Source organism: Tachypleus tridentatus, chromosome 8 (genome assembly GCF_004210375.1).
Source record: "Tachypleus tridentatus isolate NWPU-2018 chromosome 8, ASM421037v1, whole genome shotgun sequence".
Taxonomy (NCBI): domain Eukaryota; kingdom Metazoa; phylum Arthropoda; class Merostomata; order Xiphosura; family Limulidae; genus Tachypleus; species Tachypleus tridentatus.
In genome coordinates, this window is record NC_134832.1 from 132,758,557 (window position 1) to 132,774,184 (window position 15,628).

At 32.9% G+C, this 15,628-nt stretch overlaps 5 non-coding genes across 5 annotated transcripts; all 5 read left to right on the forward strand.

The window, feature by feature from the left end:
- Positions 1–495: 495 nt before the first annotated feature.
- Positions 496–566, forward strand: TRNAG-GCC (transfer RNA glycine (anticodon GCC)). The gene has a single exon. It is a non-coding gene; the product is annotated as a tRNA-Gly (tRNA).
- A 3,120-nt stretch (positions 567–3,686) lies between these two features.
- TRNAG-GCC (transfer RNA glycine (anticodon GCC)) lies at positions 3,687–3,757 on the forward strand. Its single transcript has one exon. It is a non-coding gene; the product is annotated as a tRNA-Gly (tRNA).
- Positions 3,758–6,885: 3,128 nt separating this feature from the next.
- Positions 6,886–6,956, forward strand: TRNAG-GCC (transfer RNA glycine (anticodon GCC)). Its single transcript has one exon. It is a non-coding gene; the product is annotated as a tRNA-Gly (tRNA).
- Positions 6,957–10,084: 3,128 nt separating this feature from the next.
- On the forward strand, positions 10,085–10,155 carry TRNAG-GCC (transfer RNA glycine (anticodon GCC)). Its single transcript has one exon. It is a non-coding gene; the product is annotated as a tRNA-Gly (tRNA).
- A 3,128-nt stretch (positions 10,156–13,283) lies between these two features.
- TRNAG-GCC (transfer RNA glycine (anticodon GCC)) lies at positions 13,284–13,354 on the forward strand. Its single transcript has one exon. It is a non-coding gene; the product is annotated as a tRNA-Gly (tRNA).
- The last annotated feature ends 2,274 nt before the right edge of the window (positions 13,355–15,628 follow it).

Consider the following 15,628-nt stretch of genomic DNA (forward strand, 5'->3'; position numbering starts at 1 on the left):
ATTTGTTGTTTGTTTGTTTTTTTCAAATATTCTCACTTTGGTGGTTAAATGCAAACATTGTTTCACTTTGTAAACCACGGCGCATGAATGATTTGCAAATAGATAACGATAACGAAGCATTTATGTATAATAATTCCGATGGGTATTTATTTAGGTAGATTGAAATAGAATGAAAATGTATTAGACGAGAAATTTGCAAAATTTCAAACAAACGTGATTTAAATATCGCCTTCTTCTGGGATAAGCCTTTATTTCGGTGCTACTTAATGTAATTACATAATTCTTCTTAGTAAAACCGTGAGTTTATCAGAAAAGCAAATAATTTACATTACTAAATAGGAGGAACTCTTAGCAAAATATTGCAGTGATGGTTTTGGAGAAGTACTTGTTTGCTGGAAGATCATCTTACAGGGAAAGCAAGTAACCGTGTAAAAGTTCATTGACCAGTATTTCATTGAAGATATTATAACAGGTAGCATAAAAACCGTTAAACAAGCATCGGTGGTTCAGTGGTAGAATACTCGCCTGCCACGCGGGTGGCCCGGGTTCGATTCCCGGCCGATGCAATTTTATTGTGAAATTAATGTTAAACGGATATGAGTGTTTCGTCAATCCTTTTCGAAATATCTTCAATAAACAGAGAAAGTTCTTTGATTCAGAGGAAGCACCGAAATATGCCACGCACCCAAATTTCTAGCGTCGCAAGTGCGCAGTCATTCAGCTGTGCTTGTTAAAAGAAAAACGTTGATGCAAGTTGAAGATGACGGTAGCCTGTTGGGGGGTATACGACATATGATCATGTTGAGCTGGTTTTCTTATTACTCGACCGTCCTTTGAGTTTTCGGGCATGCTTAGTGAAACTTTATTGAAAGAAGAGTACGTACACATCATAATTAGAACATTTTCCTCTTAATATAAATTATTTCCTTTCTAAATCATTCAATATATTAAGAATATTTTGTCTATAATTACATTTATTTTGATCTTACAATTCTACATGTGAAACATTAAAAGGTAAGAACGAGTATACCCTCATTAAAGTGATACGAACATTGTGTTGAGTACGTAAAGATAAATTCTTTTTGACCAATTTAATCTCTACATGTTTAAGTGTTCGAAATATACGCTTCAAAGTTACTTGCTAAATTAATTCACCAATTTAAGCAGGATAAAGAATTGGAATATAATACGCGAATTGGAATATTAGGAACTTTTTGACAAGGCTTGTGTTGTCTTATCTGTCGATAATATTAACCTCATTGTCTTGAAATGCCTGTTTTCTTTTGTTTGTTTCGTTTTTAATTTTCCGTAAAACTACACGAGAACTATCTGTGGTAGCGGTTCCTAATTCAGCGGTGCAAGACTAGTGGGATTGATTGAAATATTATAACGCCTACACAGCCGAGAAGACAAGCATGTTTATTGAGATGGGAATTCGATCCTTCGAGTTACTTGTCGAGCGTTATAACCAGGTGGTAATGCTAGGCCATCTGAGATCAGAAACAATAGAGTTGTAACTTTGTCGAATATTGTCATCCCAAGTGACTGGAGGAAATAAAACGGATGTTAATTCTCTTAACGGCGATTGCTGTTGCTTTCTCGTTACTTTCCTTCTTAGAGTAATTTATAAATTTTCGTGTTCTACGTTGAGAACAGTAATAAGTATTGCACAACTCACACAATACGTTGAGAGTCGATAGGTCTAAGGAAAACGACGAATTTCTCTTGAACCCAAATATGTGAAGTTTAAAGAAATTTCTCGTCATACAAACACTAACATTCAGATGAAGACAACAACGAAGAGAAAGAAGTTTAAAAGATTTGAGATACTGTCCACACTGGAAACGTTTTTTTCTGAAACATTTAAAAAAGATGTGATTGAAAATACGTTTTCGATGCGTTATAGAATATTTAGAACAAACGCTTTTGCTTTTGTCAGTATTAATCCATGTATTGGGCGAACACGATTAAAGAAAAACAGTTGAAATAACTTATAAAAAATACACTTTTGATGAAGTAACGAGATGAATATTTCTTCATTATGTAAGGTGTTTAATCGTGGTTAGGCGTGAAAGATGGCCGAGAAGAAGGCTACTACGGTGAAGCATCTTCGATCGGGAAGTTACGGTTGAGATTGTGGTGAGTTTCAGTTTATGGTTTTCTTTTCGTATAACGAAAATAATGCAAGAGTGTGAAATTCCTTTTTTTCATTTTTTGATCGGTTGTATAGAGTAGAAGAGAAATCTATAAGAACTCTTAACTGGTGTAGTTGAAAAGGAGTTTTGTGTAAACATTTCCTTCAATTATGAGAAATATATTTTATTTACATTGAAGAGGAATTTGGCGTTCTATGTTTTAAGCTTTCTTTAATTAAAATAACAAAAGTTATTAGCTGGGTTATTAGCCTCGCAATCTTTTTACGATAGCACTTGACACAAACAAATTGAGTTGTTTTGTAAATTGATTTTCCTATTATTCATTGATATGTTAAGTCGCAAACTTTGTATAGAAGAGTTTGTAATTGTGATTTATGGTTGCTTTTTACTTTCAAGTTAAAAAATAATGTTTCTAATTCGTTATAAGTTCTTGTGACACTTTAAAAGCAAGAGAACTTCTGTCGAAAGTAAAGAATTGTAATCCTAAGAAAGAGTGTAAATAACTTTAATTCAGATAGAATTCACCTAATAGCGTTAAAAACACTAAATGCGAATCGGAATATTCGTTTCTATTACATCAACTGGAATACCGTTGACGTTCTACTTGGCGATTGATGATTTTCTAATGAATGAGTAGAAATGTCCTTTTCTTTTCTTAAGGTTTTCACGAGAAATTTAAGAAATAAACAATAGATTATGTGCTTCAGTTAACTCACTATTGTTATTTCTAAAGCTGGGATGTTTCAAATATATTCGAAAAATAATTTACCTCTTTTATTTTGTTTAATCACATCTTTCAGTAAGGAAAAGTTTATATTATTGATTCACTTCTTATGCTTTTCTTTTCCAGGTTTTGTCTCTCTATCAATAATTTTACACATATATTTATATCGTTTTGCAATTTGTGTGGTGAGGTTAAGGAAACGACTGATTCTAATGGATTAAAATGTCTTGAAAAGTAGCATTGAATCGAGAAAAGGCATTTAAAGTGCTGTATAAAGACGTCTAATTCGTCATCGAAGGGCTAGAAATAAACATTTGTTGTTTGTTTGTTTTTTTCAAATATTCTCACTTTGGTGGTTAAATGCAAACATTGTTTCACTTTGTAAACCACGGCGCATGAATGATTTGCAAATAGATAACGATAACGAAGCATTTATGTATAATAATTCCGATGGGTATTTATTTAGGTAGATTGAAATAGAATGAAAATGTATTAGACGAGAAATTTGCAAAATTTCAAACAAACGTGATTTAAATATCGCCTTCTTCTGGGATAAGCCTTTATTTCGGTGCTACTTAATGTAATTACATAATTCTTCTTAGTAAAACCGTGAGTTTATCAGAAAAGCAAATAATTTACATTACTAAATAGGAGGAACTCTTAGCAAAATATTGCAGTGATGGTTTTAGAGAAGTACTTGTTTGCTGGAAGATCATCTTACAGGGAAAGCAAGTAACCGTGTAAAGTTCATTGACCAGTATTTCATTGAAGATATTATAACAGGTAGCATAAAAACCGTTAAACAAGCATCGGTGGTTCAGTGGTAGAATACTCGCCTGCCACGCGGGTGGCCCGGGTTCGATTCCCGGCCGATGCAATTTTATTGTGAAATTAATGTTAAACGGATATGAGTGTTTCGTCAATCCTTTTCGAAATATCTTCAATAAACAGAGAAAGTTCTTTGATTCAGAGGAAGCACCGAAATATGCCACGCACCCAAATTTCTAGCGTCGCAAGTGCGCAGTCATTCAGCTGTGCTTGTTAAAAGAAAAACGTTGATGCAAGTTGAAGATGACGGTAGCCTGTTGGGGGTATACGACATATGATCATGTTGAGCTGGTTTTCTTATTACTCGACCGTCCTTTGAGTTTTCGGGCATGCTTAGTGAAACTTTATTGAAAGAAGAGTACGTACACATCATAATTAGAACATTTTCCTCTTAATATAAATTATTTCCTTTCTAAATCATTCAATATATTAAGAATATTTTGTCTATAATTACATTTATTTTGATCTTACAATTCTACATGTGAAACATTAAAAGGTAAGAACGAGTATACCCTCATTAAAGTGATACGAACATTGTGTTGAGTACGTAAAGATAAATTCTTTTTGACCAATTTAATCTCTACATGTTTAAGTGTTCGAAATATACGCTTCAAAGTTACTTGCTAAATTAATTCACCAATTTAAGCAGGATAAAGAATTGGAATATAATACACGAATTGGAATATTAGGAACTTTTTGACAAGGCTTGTGTTGTCTTATCTGTCGATAATATTAACCTCATTGTCTTGAAATGCCTGTTTTCTTTTGTTTGTTTCGTTTTAATTTTCCGTAAAACTACACGAGAACTATCTGTGGTAGCGGTTCCTAATTCAGCGGTGCAAGACTAGTGGGATTGATTGAAATATTATAACGCCTACACGGCCGAGAAGACAAGCATGTTTATTGAGATGGGAATTCGATCTTTCGAGTTACTTGTCGAGCGTTATAACCAGGTGGTAATGCAAGGCCATCTGAGATCAGAAACAATAGAGTTGTAACTTTGTCGAATATTGTCATCCCAAGTGACTGGAGGAAATAAAACGGATGTTAATTCTCTTAACGGCGATTGCTGTTGCTTTCTCGTTACTTTCCTTCTTAGAGTAATTTATAAATTTTCGTGTTCTACGTTGAGAACAGTAATAAGTATTGCACAACTCACACAATACGTTGAGAGTCGATAGGTCTAAGGAAAACGACGAATTTCTCTTGAACCCAAATATGTGAAGTTTAAAGAAATTTCTCGTCATACAAACACTAACATTCAGATGAAGACAACAACGAAGAGAAAGAAGTTTAAAAGATTTGAGATACTGTCCACACTGGAAACGTTTTTTTCTGAAACATTTAAAAAAGATGTGATTGAAAATACGTTTTCGATGCGTTATAGAATATTTAGAACAAACGCTTTTGCTTTTGTCAGTATTAATCCATGTATTGGGCGAACACGATTAAAGAAAAACAGTTGAAATAACTTATAAAAAATACACTTTTGATGAAGTAACGAGATGAATATTTCTTCATTATGTAAGGTGTTTAATCGTGGTTAGGCGTGAAAGATGGCCGAGAAGAAGGCTACTACGGTGAAGCATCTTCGATCGGGAAGTTACGGTTGAGATTGTGGTGAGTTTCAGTTTATGGTTTTCTTTTCGTATAACGAAAATAATGCAAGAGTGTGAAATTCCTTTTTCATTTTTTTTTGATCGGTTGTATAGAGTAGAAGAGAAATCTATAAGAACTCTTAACTGGTGTAGTTGAAAAGGAGTTTTGTGTAAACATTTCCTTCAATTATGAGAAATATATTTTATTTACATTGAAGAGGAATTTGGCGTTCTATGTTTTAAGCTTTTTTAATTAAAATAACAAAAGTTATTAGCTGGGTTATTAGCCTCGCAATCTTTTTACGATAGCACTTGACACAAACAAATTGAGTTGTTTTGTAAATTGATTTTCCTATTATTCATTGATATGTTAAGTCGCAAACTTTGTATAGAAGAGTTTGTAATTGTGATTTATGGTTGCTTTTACTTTCAAGTTAAAAAATAATGTTTCTAATTCGTTATAAGTTCTTGTGACACTTTAAAAGCAAGAGAACTTCTGTCGAAAGTAAAGAATTGTAATCCTAAGAAAGAGTGTAAATAACTTTAATTCAGATAGAATTCACCTAATAGCGTTAAAACACTAAATGCGAATCGGAATATTCGTTTCTATTACATCAACTGGAATACCGTTGACGTTCTACTTGGCGATTGATGATTTTCTAATGAATGAGTAGAAATGTCCTTTTCTTTTCTTAAGGTTTTCACGAGAAATTTAAGAAATAAACAATAGATTATGTGCTTCAGTTAACTCACTATTGTTATTTCTAAAGCTGGGATGTTTCAAATATATTCGAAAAATAATTTACCTCTTTTATTTTGTTTAATCACATCTTTCAGTAAGGAAAAGTTTATATTATTGATTCACTTCTTATGCTTTTCTTTTCCAGGTTTTGTCTCTCTATCAATAATTTTACACATATATTTATATCGTTTTGCAATTTGTGTGGTGAGGTTAAGGAAATGACTGATTCTAATGGATTAAAATGTCTTGAAAAGTAGCATTGAATCGAGAAAAGGCATTTAAAGTGCTGTATAAAGAGAAACACACCGTCTAATTCGTCATCGAAGGGCTAGAAATAAACATTTGTTGTTTGTTTGTTTTTTTTTCAAATATTCTCACTTTGGTGGTTAAATGCAAACATTGTTTCACTTTGTAAACCACGGCGCATGAATGATTTGCAAATAGATAACGATAACGAAGCATTTATGTATAATAATTCCGATGGGTATTTATTTAGGTAGATTGAAATAGAATGAAAATGTATTAGACGAGAAATTTGCAAAATTTCAAACAAACGTGATTTAAATATCGCCTTCTTCTGGGATAAGCCTTTATTTCGGTGCTACTTAATGTAATTACATAATTCTTCTTAGTAAAACCGTGAGTTTATCAGAAAAGCAAATAATTTACATTACTAAATAGGAGGAACTCTTAGCAAAATATTGCAGTGATGGTTTTAGAGAAGTACTTGTTTGCTGGAAGATCATCTTACAGGGAAAGCAAGTAACCGTGTAAAAGTTCATTGACCAGTATTTCATTGAAGATATTATAACAGGTAGCATAAAAACCGTTAAACAAGCATCGGTGGTTCAGTGGTAGAATACTCGCCTGCCACGCGGGTGGCCCGGGTTCGATTCCCGGCCGATGCAATTTTATTGTGAAATTAATGTTAAACGGATATGAGTGTTTCGTCAATCCTTTTCGAAATATCTTCAATAAACAGAGAAAGTTCTTTGATTCAGAGGAAGCACCGAAATATGCCACGCACCCAAATTTCTAGCGTCGCAAGTGCGCAGTCATTCAGCTGTGCTTGTTAAAAGAAAAACGTTGATGCAAGTTGAAGATGACGGTAGCCTGTTGGGGGTATACGACATATGATCATGTTGAGCTGGTTTTCTTATTACTCGACCGTCCTTTGAGTTTTCGGGCATGCTTAGTGCAACTTTATTGAAAGAAGAGTACGTACACATCATAATTAGAACATTTTCCTCTTAATATAAATTATTTCCTTTCTAAATCATTCAATATATTAAGAATATTTTGTCTATAATTACATTTATTTTGATCTTACAATTCTACATGTGAAACATTAAAAGGTAAGAACGAGTATACCCTCATTAAAGTGATACGAACATTGTGTTGAGTACGTAAAGATAAATTCTTTTTGACCAATTTAATCTCTACATGTTTAAGTGTTCGAAATATACGCTTCAAAGTTACTTGCTAAATTAATTCACCAATTTAAGCAGGATAAAGAATTGGAATATAATACACGAATTGGAATATTAGGAACTTTTTGACAAGGCTTGTGTTGTCTTATCTGTCGATAATATTAACCTCATTGTCTTGAAATGCCTGTTTTCTTTTGTTTGTTTCGTTTTTAATTTTCCGTAAAACTACACGAGAACTATCTGTGGTAGCGGTTCCTAATTCAGCGGTGCAAGACTAGTGGGATTGATTGAAATATTATAACGCCTACACGGCCGAGAAGACAAGCATGTTTATTGAGATGGGAATTCGATCTTTCGAGTTACTTGTCGAGCGTTATAACCAGGTGGTAATGCAAGGCCATCTGAGATCAGAAACAATAGAGTTGTAACTTTGTCGAATATTGTCATCCCAAGTGACTGGAGGAAATAAAACGGATGTTAATTCTCTTAACGGCGATTGCTGTTGCTTTCTCGTTACTTTCCTTCTTAGAGTAATTTATAAATTTTCGTGTTCTACGTTGAGAACAGTAATAAGTATTGCACAACTCACACAATACGTTGAGAGTCGATAGGTCTAAGGAAAACGACGAATTTCTCTTGAACCCAAATATGTGAAGTTTAAAGAAATTTCTCGTCATACAAACACTAACATTCAGATGAAGACAACAACGAAGAGAAAGAAGTTTAAAAGATTTGAGATACTGTCCACACTGGAAACGTTTTTTTCTGAAACATTTAAAAAAGATGTGATTGAAAATACGTTTTCGATGCGTTATAGAATATTTAGAACAAACGCTTTTGCTTTTGTCAGTATTAATCCATGTATTGGGCGAACACGATTAAAGAAAAACAGTTGAAATAACTTATAAAAAATACACTTTTGATGAAGTAACGAGATGAATATTTCTTCATTATGTAAGGTGTTTAATCGTGGTTAGGCGTGAAAGATGGCCGAGAAGAAGGCTACTACGGTGAAGCATCTTCGATCGGGAAGTTACGGTTGAGATTGTGGTGAGTTTCAGTTTATGGTTTTCTTTTCGTATAACGAAAATAATGCAAGAGTGTGAAATTCCTTTTTCATTTTTTGATCGTTGTATGTATAGAGTAGAAGAGAAATCTATAAGAACTCTTAACTGGTGTAGTTGAAAAGGAGTTTTGTGTAAACATTTCCTTCAATTATGAGAAATATATTTTATTTACATTGAAGAGGAATTTGGCGTTCTATGTTTTAAGCTTTCTTTAATTAAAATAACAAAAGTTATTAGCTGGGTTATTAGCCTCGCAATCTTTTTACGATAGCACTTGACACAAACAAATTGAGTTGTTTTGTAAATTGATTTTCCTATTATTCATTGATATGTTAAGTCGCAAACTTTGTATAGAAGAGTTTGTAATTGTGATTTATGGTTGCTTTTACTTTCAAGTTAAAAAATAATGTTTCTAATTCGTTATAAGTTCTTGTGACACTTTAAAAGCAAGAGAACTTCTGTCGAAAGTAAAGAATTGTAATCCTAAGAAAGAGTGTAAATAACTTTAATTCAGATAGAATTCACCTAATAGCGTTAAAACACTAAATGCGAATCGGAATATTCGTTTCTATTACATCAACTGGAATACCGTTGACGTTCTACTTGGCGATTGATGATTTTCTAATGAATGAGTAGAAATGTCCTTTTCTTTTCTTAAGGTTTTCACGAGAAATTTAAGAAATAAACAATAGATTATGTGCTTCAGTTAACTCACTATTGTTATTTCTAAAGCTGGGATGTTTCAAATATATTCGAAAAATAATTTACCTCTTTTATTTTGTTTAATCACATCTTTCAGTAAGGAAAAGTTTATATTATTGATTCACTTCTTATGCTTTTCTTTTCCAGGTTTTGTCTCTCTATCAATAATTTTACACATATATTTATATCGTTTTGCAATTTGTGTGGTGAGGTTAAGGAAATGACTGATTCTAATGGATTAAAATGTCTTGAAAAGTAGCATTGAATCGAGAAAAGGCATTTAAAGTGCTGTATAAAGAGAAACACACCGTCTAATTCGTCATCGAAGGGCTAGAAATAAACATTTGTTGTTTGTTTGTTTTTTTCAAATATTCTCACTTTGGTGGTTAAATGCAAACATTGTTTCACTTTGTAAACCACGGCGCATGAATGATTTGCAAATAGATAACGATAACGAAGCATTTATGTATAATAATTCCGATGGGTATTTATTTAGGTAGATTGAAATAGAATGAAAATGTATTAGACGAGAAATTTGCAAAATTTCAAACAAACGTGATTTAAATATCGCCTTCTTCTGGGATAAGCCTTTATTTCGGTGCTACTTAATGTAATTACATAATTCTTCTTAGTAAAACCGTGAGTTTATCAGAAAAGCAAATAATTTACATTACTAAATAGGAGGAACTCTTAGCAAAATATTGCAGTGATGGTTTTAGAGAAGTACTTGTTTGCTGGAAGATCATCTTACAGGGAAAGCAAGTAACCGTGTAAAAGTTCATTGACCAGTATTTCATTGAAGATATTATAACAGGTAGCATAAAAACCGTTAAACAAGCATCGGTGGTTCAGTGGTAGAATACTCGCCTGCCACGCGGGTGGCCCGGGTTCGATTCCCGGCCGATGCAATTTTATTGTGAAATTAATGTTAAACGGATATGAGTGTTTCGTCAATCCTTTTCGAAATATCTTCAATAAACAGAGAAAGTTCTTTGATTCAGAGGAAGCACCGAAATATGCCACGCACCCAAATTTCTAGCGTCGCAAGTGCGCAGTCATTCAGCTGTGCTTGTTAAAAGAAAAACGTTGATGCAAGTTGAAGATGACGGTAGCCTGTTGGGGGGTATACGACATATGATCATGTTGAGCTGGTTTTCTTATTACTCGACCGTCCTTTGAGTTTTCGGGCATGCTTAGTGCAACTTTATTGAAAGAAGAGTACGTACACATCATAATTAGAACATTTTCCTCTTAATATAAATTATTTCCTTTCTAAATCATTCAATATATTAAGAATATTTTGTCTATAATTACATTTATTTTGATCTTACAATTCTACATGTGAAACATTAAAAGGTAAGAACGAGTATACCCTCATTAAAGTGATACGAACATTGTGTTGAGTACGTAAAGATAAATTCTTTTTGACCAATTTAATCTCTACATGTTTAAGTGTTCGAAATATACGCTTCAAAGTTACTTGCTAAATTAATTCACCAATTTAAGCAGGATAAAGAATTGGAATATAATACACGAATTGGAATATTAGGAACTTTTTGACAAGGCTTGTGTTGTCTTATCTGTCGATAATATTAACCTCATTGTCTTGAAATGCCTGTTTTCTTTTGTTTGTTTCGTTTTTAATTTTCCGTAAAACTACACGAGAACTATCTGTGGTAGCGGTTCCTAATTCAGCGGTGCAAGACTAGTGGGATTGATTGAAATATTATAACGCCTACACGGCCGAGAAGACAAGCATGTTTATTGAGATGGGAATTCGATCTTTCGAGTTACTTGTCGAGCGTTATAACCAGGTGGTAATGCAAGGCCATCTGAGATCAGAAACAATAGAGTTGTAACTTTGTCGAATATTGTCATCCCAAGTGACTGGAGGAAATAAAACGGATGTTAATTCTCTTAACGGCGATTGCTGTTGCTTTCTCGTTACTTTCCTTCTTAGAGTAATTTATAAATTTTCGTGTTCTACGTTGAGAACAGTAATAAGTATTGCACAACTCACACAATACGTTGAGAGTCGATAGGTCTAAGGAAAACGACGAATTTCTCTTGAACCCAAATATGTGAAGTTTAAAGAAATTTCTCGTCATACAAACACTAACATTCAGATGAAGACAACAACGAAGAGAAAGAAGTTTAAAAGATTTGAGATACTGTCCACACTGGAAACGTTTTTTTCTGAAACATTTAAAAAAGATGTGATTGAAAATACGTTTTCGATGCGTTATAGAATATTTAGAACAAACGCTTTTGCTTTTGTCAGTATTAATCCATGTATTGGGCGAACACGATTAAAGAAAAACAGTTGAAATAACTTATAAAAAATACACTTTTGATGAAGTAACGAGATGAATATTTCTTCATTATGTAAGGTGTTTAATCGTGGTTAGGCGTGAAAGATGGCCGAGAAGAAGGCTACTACGGTGAAGCATCTTCGATCGGGAAGTTACGGTTGAGATTGTGGTGAGTTTCAGTTTATGGTTTTCTTTTCGTATAACGAAAATAATGCAAGAGTGTGAAATTCCTTTTTCATTTTTTGATCGGTTGTATAGAGTAGAAGAGAAATCTATAAGAACTCTTAACTGGTGTAGTTGAAAAGGAGTTTTGTGTAAACATTTCCTTCAATTATGAGAAATATATTTTATTTACATTGAAGAGGAATTTGGCGTTCTATGTTTTAAGCTTTCTTTAATTAAAATAACAAAAGTTATTAGCTGGGTTATTAGCCTCGCAATCTTTTTACGATAGCACTTGACACAAACAAATTGAGTTGTTTTGTAAATTGATTTTCCTATTATTCATTGATATGTTAAGTCGCAAACTTTGTATAGAAGAGTTTGTAATTGTGATTTATGGTTGCTTTTACTTTCAAGTTAAAAAATAATGTTTCTAATTCGTTATAAGTTCTTGTGACACTTTAAAAGCAAGAGAACTTCTGTCGAAAGTAAAGAATTGTAATCCTAAGAAAGAGTGTAAATAACTTTAATTCAGATAGAATTCACCTAATAGCGTTAAAACACTAAATGCGAATCGGAATATTCGTTTCTATTACATCAACTGGAATACCGTTGACGTTCTACTTGGCGATTGATGATTTTCTAATGAATGAGTAGAAATGTCCTTTTCTTTTCTTAAGGTTTTCACGAGAAATTTAAGAAATAAACAATAGATTATGTGCTTCAGTTAACTCACTATTGTTATTTCTAAAGCTGGGATGTTTCAAATATATTCGAAAAATAATTTACCTCTTTTATTTTGTTTAATCACATCTTTCAGTAAGGAAAAGTTTATATTATTGATTCACTTCTTATGCTTTTCTTTTCCAGGTTTTGTCTCTCTATCAATAATTTTACACATATATTTATATCGTTTTGCAATTTGTGTGGTGAGGTTAAGGAAATGACTGATTCTAATGGATTAAAATGTCTTGAAAAGTAGCATTGAATCGAGAAAAGGCATTTAAAGTGCTGTATAAAGAGAAACACACCGTCTAATTCGTCATCGAAGGGCTAGAAATAAACATTTGTTGTTTGTTTGTTTTTTTTTCAAATATTCTCACTTTGGTGGTTAAATGCAAACATTGTTTCACTTTGTAAACCACGGCGCATGAATGATTTGCAAATAGATAACGATAACGAAGCATTTATGTATAATAATTCCGATGGGTATTTATTTAGGTAGATTGAAATAGAATGAAAATGTATTAGACGAGAAATTTGCAAAATTTCAAACAAACGTGATTTAAATATCGCCTTCTTCTGGGATAAGCCTTTATTTCGGTGCTACTTAATGTAATTACATAATTCTTCTTAGTAAAACCGTGAGTTTATCAGAAAAGCAAATAATTTACATTACTAAATAGGAGGAACTCTTAGCAAAATATTGCAGTGATGGTTTTAGAGAAGTACTTGTTTGCTGGAAGATCATCTTACAGGGAAAGCAAGTAACCGTGTAAAAGTTCATTGACCAGTATTTCATTGAAGATATTATAACAGGTAGCATAAAAACCGTTAAACAAGCATCGGTGGTTCAGTGGTAGAATACTCGCCTGCCACGCGGGTGGCCCGGGTTCGATTCCCGGCCGATGCAATTTTATTGTGAAATTAATGTTAAACGGATATGAGTGTTTCGTCAATCCTTTTCGAAATATCTTCAATAAACAGAGAAAGTTCTTTGATTCAGAGGAAGCACCGAAATATGCCACGCACCCAAATTTCTAGCGTCGCAAGTGCGCAGTCATTCAGCTGTGCTTGTTAAAAGAAAAACGTTGATGCAAGTTGAAGATGACGGTAGCCTGTTGGGGGGGTATACGACATATGATCATGTTGAGCTGGTTTTCTTATTACTCGACCGTCCTTTGAGTTTTCGGGCATGCTTAGTGCAACTTTATTGAAAGAAGAGTACGTACACATCATAATTAGAACATTTTCCTCTTAATATAAATTATTTCCTTTCTAAATCATTCAATATATTAAGAATATTTTGTCTATAATTACATTTATTTTGATCTTACAATTCTACATGTGAAACATTAAAAGGTAAGAACGAGTATACCCTCATTAAAGTGATACGAACATTGTGTTGAGTACGTAAAGATAAATTCTTTTTGACCAATTTAATCTCTACATGTTTAAGTGTTCGAAATATACGCTTCAAAGTTACTTGCTAAATTAATTCACCAATTTAAGCAGGATAAAGAATTGGAATATAATACACGAATTGGAATATTAGGAACTTTTTGACAAGGCTTGTGTTGTCTTATCTGTCGATAATATTAACCTCATTGTCTTGAAATGCCTGTTTTCTTTTGTTTGTTTCGTTTTAATTTTCCGTAAAACTACACGAGAACTATCTGTGGTAGCGGTTCCTAATTCAGCGGTGCAAGACTAGTGGGATTGATTGAAATATTATAACGCCTACACGGCCGAGAAGACAAGCATGTTTATTGAGATGGGAATTCGATCTTTCGAGTTACTTGTCGAGCGTTATAACCAGGTGGTAATGCAAGGCCATCTGAGATCAGAAACAATAGAGTTGTAACTTTGTCGAATATTGTCATCCCAAGTGACTGGAGGAAATAAAACGGATGTTAATTCTCTTAACGGCGATTGCTGTTGCTTTCTCGTTACTTTCCTTCTTAGAGTAATTTATAAATTTTCGTGTTCTACGTTGAGAACAGTAATAAGTATTGCACAACTCACACAATACGTTGAGAGTCGATAGGTCTAAGGAAAACGACGAATTTCTCTTGAACCCAAATATGTGAAGTTTAAAGAAATTTCTCGTCATACAAACACTAACATTCAGATGAAGACAACAACGAAGAGAAAGAAGTTTAAAAGATTTGAGATACTGTCCACACTGGAAACGTTTTTTTCTGAAACATTTAAAAAAGATGTGATTGAAAATACGTTTTCGATGCGTTATAGAATATTTAGAACAAACGCTTTTGCTTTTGTCAGTATTAATCCATGTATTGGGCGAACACGATTAAAGAAAAACAGTTGAAATAACTTATAAAAAATACACTTTTGATGAAGTAACGAGATGAATATTTCTTCATTATGTAAGGTGTTTAATCGTGGTTAGGCGTGAAAGATGGCCGAGAAGAAGGCTACTACGGTGAAGCATCTTCGATCGGGAAGTTACGGTTGAGATTGTGGTGAGTTTCAGTTTATGGTTTTCTTTTCGTATAACGAAAATAATGCAAGAGTGTGAAATTCCTTTTTCATTTTTTGATCGGTTGTATAGAGTAGAAGAGAAATCTATAAGAACTCTTAACTGGTGTAGTTGAAAAGGAGTTTTGTGTAAACATTTCCTTCAATTATGAGAAATATATTTTATTTACATTGAAGAGGAATTTGGCGTTCTATGTTTTAAGCTTTCTTTAATTAAAATAACAAAAGTTATTAGCTGGGTTATTAGCCTCGCAATCTTTTTACGATAGCACTTGACACAAACAAATTGAGTTGTTTTGTAAATTGATTTTCCTATTATTCATTGATATGTTAAGTCGCAAACTTTGTATAGAAGAGTTTGTAATTGTGATTTATGGTTGCTTTTACTTTCAAGTTAAAAAATAATGTTTCTAATTCGTTATAAGTTCTTGTGACACTTTAAAAGCAAGAGAACTTCTGTCGAAAGTAAAGAATTGTAATCCTAAGAAAGAGTGTAAATAACTTTAATTCAGATAGAATTCACCTAATAGCGTTAAAACACTAAATGCGAATCGGAATATTCGTTTCTATTACATCAACTGGAATACCGTTGACGTTCTACTTGGCGATTGATGATTTTCTAATGAATGAGTAGAAATGTCCTTTTCTTTTCTTAAGGTTTTCACGAGAAATTTAAGAAATAAAC